The sequence below is a fragment of the Bos indicus x Bos taurus genome, unplaced genomic scaffold (assembly GCF_003369695.1).
Source record: "Bos indicus x Bos taurus breed Angus x Brahman F1 hybrid unplaced genomic scaffold, Bos_hybrid_MaternalHap_v2.0 tig00011944_arrow_arrow_obj, whole genome shotgun sequence".
NCBI classification, from domain to species: domain Eukaryota; kingdom Metazoa; phylum Chordata; class Mammalia; order Artiodactyla; family Bovidae; genus Bos; species Bos indicus x Bos taurus.
In genome coordinates, this window is record NW_020868014.1 from 24,489 (window position 1) to 32,942 (window position 8,454).

General features: G+C 47.7%; 1 long non-coding RNA gene across 1 annotated transcript; it reads right to left on the reverse strand.

Moving 5' to 3' along the window:
• Positions 1-370: 370 nt before the first annotated feature.
• LOC113889401 lies at positions 371-2,295 on the reverse strand. The gene is made up of 2 exons (XR_003510248.1): positions 2,083-2,295; positions 371-624 (listed from the first exon to the last, which is right to left on the reverse strand). It is a non-coding gene; the product is annotated as an uncharacterized LOC113889401 (long non-coding RNA).
• Between the last annotated feature and the right edge of the window lie 6,159 nt (positions 2,296-8,454).

An 8,454-nucleotide genomic window follows, 5' to 3' on the forward strand; every position in this document is an offset into this window, starting at 1 on the left:
CAAGGCAGAAGTAAGGAGCACAAACCGAATGGAAGTGAGGGCTGCAGGGGGACAGAGGAGGGGGGTTTCCTCCTGGAGCGGGGGCGGGGGCTTTCCTATGGGACTGGTGTGCTGGTGATTCTGGACCCCTGGTGTGCATGTTTGAGGAGAGACGCGGGGCACGTCAGGATGCCCTGGGCTGGGAAGCAGGAAGGACAGCAGACATAGGGGCTGGGGAAGGTCAGGACCCCAAGGAACGGGGGGTCACACCCCTGGGAGCACAGAGCACCCCAACACAATTCCCCGATGGTCCGCATGGGGAGCTCAGAGAGCATCCTCAGGGATTTCAGAATTCGCCTGGGATCAGAAACCACACAACAACCTCAGTGACCAGTGGGCAAGATTCTTTAACTTTGAACAAAATTTATTCTGGTTTAAATTTTAGACGTTCTGTCGAAGGGCGCAGTTTCAGTCTCCGCATCGGTCCCGGCCGCATCTTCGCCTTCTTTTACCACTACCTGCAGCATTTTATTCGGGGCGCTAAACAGGTGCCAATCTGTCTCCTGTGTCCAGGGCACCTGATCGGCACACAGAAGCCTCTATTTATACGGCAGGTTACAAAATTTCTTACTCCTTGAGTAAATCCTAAAAAGAGAATGAAGAGGGAAAAACATGTCAGCAGGAAAGCGGCATCTCGAGAAGGCCAGCTGTGTCCCCTCTGAGCGAGGCCCTGGGGCTTTCTGTGCTGAGATGCGGACATGGCCTCGTGACAACAAGATGTGAATCCAGGACCTCGATGACCAGCTTCCAGACAGACACTGGCCCTGCCCAGGCTCTAGTGGACCCTCACATTTCCAGAACCAGAGGCTGAGGGACTGGGGTGTGAGGACCCTGGTTGTGTCCACCACGAGGGCAAAGACCGGGAAGCTCTGCTACATCCACCTTCTCACCAGGAGTCAGAAGCGGCCCGTAGGTTCTATTTTCACTGTTTACTTTTCAAACTCATGGAGTCAGTCAAGTAGTGCAGCTGAGATAGGAGGAAAAGATGCAGCTGAAAGTGTAAGGACTGTTTAAAGAGAACTTACTCTCAAAGCAACTTACAGCTGACAGTGACAATGGTTCAGAAAAAAAAGTTTTGTATCATCGTCTCTACTGACTCAGAACGCTCTCAGCGCTGGTGCGAGTCAGCCCCTCTCCTCCTCCCTTTGTGGTTTCCTCCCGACCAGAGGCCTTCCCGTCTTCCTCACACGCCTTTTTCCTCTTGACCACAAGGCACCTTTGGTCCCTCTCTAGTTCCCCGTCCAGGGATAGAACCTGGGCCACACTCCTTACACCCCCGTCCTCTCTCCCTGCCACTGGGCTAAGAGTTGGATTAGTCTTAAAGAACACTGATCAAGCAAGGCCTTTTCACCTTGATTTTGACATCTAATCAGTTGTCTCAGGTCTCAGTCTACGCAGCCTCTCCCTCTCTCCCTCCCTTCCTCCTTCCTTCCTACATATTTTCATCCCATTTCCGGAAATATCAAGGGTAAGATTAAACTCAGACAGCCTATCCTGCACACTGCTTTGGATGTGCTGCCTCCCAGCTGTGGAGCGGGGGTTGCATCATCAGTGACGTGTCCTGGAGGACCTTCCTGCTGAGGAGACTCAGCACGGAGCATCCCAAAGGGAGCTCCTGAAGCCCAGGCTCAGCCTGACTCTCCTCTGGACTTGTCTGGTCACCCAGAGCCACCACCCTTCAAATAGAATGATTTAAAAAGAGACATTCTGTACTTCTGTCATGGGACAAAATCAAATTTCTTGCTTTTATGAAAAAGAAAAAAGGAGAGTCACTTAACAGAGGCAACTTCTGTTTCCTCCTCATGAAACCAATGAGGAGACGGGCTCAGAAGCTTGACTCGCTAGAGTGGCTTAGAAACAACCTGGAATTTTGCAGGGCGGTTCTCAGAACCCTCTTGCTACTGAGGACTCAGCGCTGGCTTCTCAGAAGCACCAAATATGGTGGGTTTAGTCTGACCACGTGTAGATGGGGGTAGCAGGATAGAAGGAGGTAGAAACAGGAGAGAGAGCCCACGGCTCCCCCTGGGGCTCCCACGAGCTCACCTGACCCAGCAGACAGGACCAGGAAGAGGAGCGCGAGGAGCAGGTGATGGAGCCTCATGCTGGCGTCCCGAGCTCTGCGGCTGATGCTAGAGAAGAGGCTGCTCTTGCCACTTTAAAAAGGTCCCAGGTTCCGGGAGGATTTCTGCGCTGGCTATGGATTTGGTTATTAGGAACTGGTTAACTGAACCTCTTCCCTGTGTGTCATGGGAGTGGCCTTTATAGCACAAAGCAGGGGCAGTCACTTGTATGCTAATGAGGCTGTGGAAACCCCAGGAAAAGCTTTCCTGCTGCCCTTTTAACCACAAACTTCTCCTTGGCAGTCAGTTCAGCTGGTGGGCAGGGGTGTGGCAAGGGGCACAGACTTGCCTGTTTCCCCTGGCAGGGGCACAGACTTCTTGCGGAACCTTAGCTTACCCGCTCCCCAGCCCCACCCTCGCCCTTTCAGGGCTTTGAAACTGCCCACTGTTTTCCTGTGTAGAAGGAAATGGCACCCCACTCCAGTACTCTTGCCTGGAAAATTCCATGGATGGAGGAGCCTGGTGGGCTACAGTTCATGGGGTTGCAGAGAGTCAGACATGAAAGGGAGACTTCACTTTCTTTATTTCTATACTTCCTTTTGGCCTTGAAGAAGCACAAGCTGGAATCAAGATTGCAGGGAAAAATATCAATAACCTCAAATATGCAGATGACACCACCCTTAGGGCAGAAAGTTAAGAGGAACTAAAAAGCCTCTTGATGAAAGTGAACGAGGAGAGTGAAAATGTTGTCTTAAAGCTCAACATTCAGAAAACTAAGATCATGGCATCCGGTCCCATCACTTCATGGAAGATACATGGGAAAACAGTGGAAACAGTGTCAGACTTTATTTTTTGGGACTCGAAAATCACAGCAGATGGTGATTGCAGCTGTGAAATTAAAAGACGCCTATTCCTTGAAAGGAAAGTTATAACCAACCTAGATAGCATTTAAAAAGCAGAGATATTACTTTGCCAAAAAATGTCAAGGCTATGGTTTTCCCGTTTCATGTATGGATGTGAGAGTTGGACTGTGAAGAAAGCTGAGTGCTGAAGAATTGATGCTTTTGAACTGTGGTGTTGGAGAAGACTCTTGAGAGTCCCTTGGACTGCAAGAACATCCAACCAGTCCATCCTAAAGGAGATCAGTCCTGGGTGTTCTTTGGAAGGACTGATGCTGAGGCTGAAACTCCAATCCTTTGCCATGTCATGCGAAGAGTTGACTCATTGGAAAAGACCCTGATGCTGGGAGGGATTGGGGCCAGGAGGAGAAGGGGATGACAGAGGATGAGATGGCTGGATGGCATCACCAACTCGATGGACATGAGTTTGAGTGAACTCTGGGAGTTGGTGATGGACAGGGAGGCCTGGCATGCTGCAATTCATGGGTTCGCAAAGAGTTGGACACTACTGAGCGACTCAACTGAACTGAACTGATAGTTCCTTTTGGAGAAGGAAATGGCAACCTGCTCCAGTGTTCTTGCCTGGTGAGTCCCATGGACTGAGGAGCCTGGTGGGCTGCAGTCTACGGGGTTGCAGAGAGTCGGACATGACTAAGCAACTAACACATACACTGTTTCCATGAAAGGCTGTTTCAGGCCCAAATAGGGACTAACTCGTTCAGAGGCAGTTTCACTCCCTGGGCAAGACTTGCTGACTCCCAGCATCTGCAGAGACAGCCATGCTCTTTCTGGCCCCTGGAGCACTGAGGGAAGAGACCCAGTGGTCCCGACCTGCTCCCCACACCAGCTAGCCCGTTATGGGATGGCAGCAACAGTCGCCGCCAAAATCTTGGTTTTCTTTGCCCACCAGAGCTGAATAAAAATTGTGGAGACAGAGTTTGGAGGAAACAGAAAGATGGCTTTAATCATTAAGCCGGCAGAAGGGAGAACTCGATAGGTTCCTGCCTCAAGGAGCCTGTCTCCCCTCCATCGGGAATCCAGGGGATCATACAGTCGGGGCTCACAGTCAGGGCTTGGAGATATGGGACAAAAGGTGTAGGGGTCCTGAATTCTCTCTTTTGCACTGTTGGGAAACTGTCAATACGCCAGTGTTAGGTAGCTAGGTATTTGGGTCTGGCAGTTGGTCCCGGTGGTTGGGTCCATAGTCCTTTGGGGATTTCCTGGTGACTTTCTTCTTGTAATACAAAAGGGGGAAAGCAATCCACTAGGGGTGGCTTCCAAAGAGAGTGCACCATAAAGTTAAGCATCAACATGAGGTTAAAATAGAGCAAAGAGAGGTACCAAACTACAAGGGGAGGTTTATGATGCCATTAAGTTAAGTATCAGGACGTGGCTAGAATAAGTTAAAGGATAATAGATGCAGAATGTGGCTCCTGCAGAAATGGAGGGCCATAAGTGTCAGTGTTCACATAATAGGTTAGTCTTCTGCAAAGAAAAAACTTGGTTATCAATACAGACTGTAGGTTAGGAACAGTTCAAGTGGAGAAAGACACAAAAGGGAAAAAAGAAAGAAAGAGGGGGAAAAAAACTTTTATTAATTCTCTGCAACACAATCACACACCTGTCTCATGAAATCTCAGTGGGACACGTGATGGGCAGATGGGTGCTCTGTTTCCCTTTATCAGAGACAGAGTGGGAGGATGACTCTGCCACTGAACGCATATTCCCAGCCTAGTATCACGAAGCAGGCCCAGCAGTGGGGACCCCTTCACTGGGTTGAGAGGGACCTCCATCACTAAGTAACATCCCTCACTTAGTAACATCCGTCCATCTCAGTGTTGGAGAGACACTGACCTGGCTTTTCAGAAACACTAAATCTCAGGATGGAACTTGCCATACAGCTCTGAGTAGAACTCCAAGCCCTTTAGAAATGTGGGAACCCAAGAGGACCACATCCTGAAGGAGCCCCCGGAGCTTCAGTCCTGTTCAGGTCCCCCGCTGTGGCTCAGAGTCTCGCATCTGAGGCTCAGCAAAGCCATGGAAGCTGCCTCGAGCAGACAGAGTCCCTGGCTGGCACCCAAGGATAGGATTTTTCTGATGGAAAATAAGTTGTCTTGATCATAGTTCCTCGTGGTTTAGCTCTAAATGATATTTGAGAGAGGTAGATAACATCTACATATATATATATATATATATAAATTATCTATACATAAGATATATATATATATATATATATATATATATATATATATATATATACATCTGTTTTTTTATGGACCTTGCAGGCAAAATCTATACTACAGGGTCAATTTATAAACACGCTATAGTACTACACTGGAGAAAGAAGTGAGACTGAATCATTGTCTACTGTGTCTCTTCATTGAAAATGATGTTTTTCAGGGAATTCTGCTTAATGTTATGTGACAGCTTGGATGGGAAGGAAGTTTGGGGCAGAATGGATACATGTATATGCATGGCTGAGTCTCTTGGCTGTCCACCTGAAACTATCACAACATTATTAATCAGCTTTCCTCCACAGTTTTTTAAAAAATAATTTTTAAAAATGCTGTTTTACGAGACTTCCTTGAAGAGTGGGTAAGAGTGGGTAAGACTCTGTACTCCCAAGCATAGCACATCACGTAAGTAGATCCCACATGCCACAACTACGACCTCAGTTCAGTTCAGTTCAGTCGCTCAGTGGTGTCTGACTCTTTGTGACCCCATGAACTGCAGCATGCCAGGCCTCCCTGTCCATCACCAACTCTTGGAGTTCACTCAAACTCACATCCAATGAGTCCATGAATCCATCCAGCCATCTCATCCTATGTCGTCCCCTTCTCCTTCTGCCCCCAATCCTTCCCAGCATCAGGGTCTTTTCCAATGAGTCAACACTTCACATGAGGTGGCCAAAGTACTGGAGTTTCAGCTTTAGCATCAGTCCTTCCAAAGAACACCCAGGACTGATCTCCTTTAGAATAGACTGGTTGGATCTCCTTGCAATCCAAGGGACCCTCAGGAGGCTTCTCCAACACCACAGTTCAAAAGCATCAATTCTTTGGCACTCAGCTTTCTTCATAGTCCAACCCTCACATCCATACATGACCACAGGAAAAACCATAGCCTTGACTAGACGGACCTTTGTTGGCAAAGTAATGTCTCTGCTTATTATATGCTATCTAGGTTGGTCATAACCTTCCTTCCAAGGTGAAAGCGTCTTTTAATTTCATGGCTGCAATCACCATCTGCAGTGATTTGGGAGCCCAAAAAAATAAAGTCCAACCCTGTTTCCACTGTTTCCCCATCTATTTCCCACGAAGTGATGGAACCAGATCCATGATCTTAGTTTTCTGAATGTTGAACTTTAAGCCAACTTTTTCACTCTCCTCTTTGACCTTCATCAAGAGGCTTTTTAGTTCCTCTTCACTTTCTGCCATAAGGGTGGTGTCATCTGCATATCTGAGGTTATTGATATTTCTCCTGGCAATCTTGATTCCAGCTTGTGCTTCTTCCAGCCCAGGGTTTCTCATGATGTACTGTGCATATAAGTTAAATGAGCAGGGTGACAATATACCGCCTTGACGTACTCCTTTTCCTATTTGGAACCAGTCTGGTGTTCCGTGTCCAGTTATAACTGTTGCTTCCTGATCTACATATAGGTTTCTCAAGAAGCAGGTCATGTGGTCTGATATTCGCATCTCTTTCAGAATTTTCTACAACCTAGTACAGCCTAAATAAATAAACAGAACAAAAATTGGTGTGTTTTAGTGATCTATGGTTTGCAGCACAGCAGATTTTTTTTTTCTTTTAAGGAAGCTGATGATGCAGTTTTATGTGCAAGACCAGGCATGACTTTTCATAGAAGGGCATTTCCAAAAGGGGTCAGGGTGCCATGGTGAGTTTCAAGGGAGTTTCTTGCCATGGTTCCTCATCAGTTCGAAAATGGCCCTTGTCAGGAATTGCACAATTTCAGTGGCTTATTTTTCCTTGGCAAGGTCTAAAGATGAGTCCTTTGCAGCTATGTTAATCCTGCAGATAGCACCCAGGGGCATCTCTGTACATCAGGGAAGGGTCCTGTTGCCTCAGCAAGGAGGTCACACACCCAAGAAAGCATGGGGTGGCTCACCAGAAACCAGAGATGAATTCATATAGAATAGAGGGAAGGGTTATTTTTAGGTCAAGTCTACATGAACTGTTAGTTTTCCCAGGTTCAAAGCCAAACAAGGCCATGTGGATCGTGGTTGCTTCATGCCTGGGCTGAGAGTTAACTCATGGATTCATTCTTTAAAGGGAAGATAAATGCTGTGTCCCCAAACCCTTAACCTGTGAGTCAGAAATTGAGGCAGGGTCTTTCCAGCAAAGCGCCTCAGTTCCTCAGGTAAGAAGGGGAGTTCCAGTTCTACAGATAAGATTTTGAAGACCAAATCCCTTTACATCTATGACTCCACAAACAGGTGTTCTCAGCATGGAGCCCTGGGTGTTAATGGGCAGAGGCCGTTGTCCCCAGTTCCCTTGTCCTATGGACGGGCCGGGCGTCATGGCTTCTGACAGTCATGTGGAGACCTACCCTGAGAAGGGGGCCAGGGCTGGGTCTAATGCTGTGCTCTCCCACTGACACTTTTACTAGTTTCTTCTTTGAATTTGTCCCACAATTATATTTTGCAATGAGCCTTGCTCAGTAGCTGGTCACTTTTATTCAAATTATCTCTTTGAATTCCCCTAAACAAACCCGCCAGGTAGGTATGCCCCAAGGTTTATACAAGATGGTCCCGAGGACTAGAAAGCCATGTCTGAGGCCACAGGCAAAACTGACTTAAACAGTCGATTAAAATTGGCTGCAAATCCAACAAAAAGATGTATCCAAGGCCATAGTCTAAGTGGCAGTGATGTAACTTGGAGCAAAATCGACCTCTCTTCCAATGTTCCTGCCTGTCTCCTGCAGTCACCACAGTGTCCTGAGAGCTTTACCAGGACATTCTCCTATAACTGGAAAGCCTGAATAGTGCTGTCAAATGCCAGCTATCTGGTGCTAATGAGATCAGAATTGGGCGGGGCACAACCTTTAAAAGAATGATGGGGACTTCCCTGGTGGTCCACTGGTTAAGAATCTGCCTTGCAGCACAGGGGATGTGGATTTAGTCTCTGGCCTGGGCACTAGGATTCCACATGAAAGAAAGAAAGTGAAGTCGCTCAGTTGTGTCCAACTCTTTGCGACCCCATGGACCTTTGGCCACCAGGCTCCTCTGTCCATGGAATTATCCAGGCAAGAATACTGCAGTGGGTTGCCATTTCCTTCTCCACATGCCGTGAGGGGACTAAGCCAGTGTGCTGAGATGAATATCCTGCATACCGCAACTAAGACCTGAAGTAAATATATGTTTTTAAATCCCTTTGTAACATGGCAGCTGGTGACACACCCAGAGGCGCCGTGACAATTCCAAGGCTGACCGGAAAGGTCA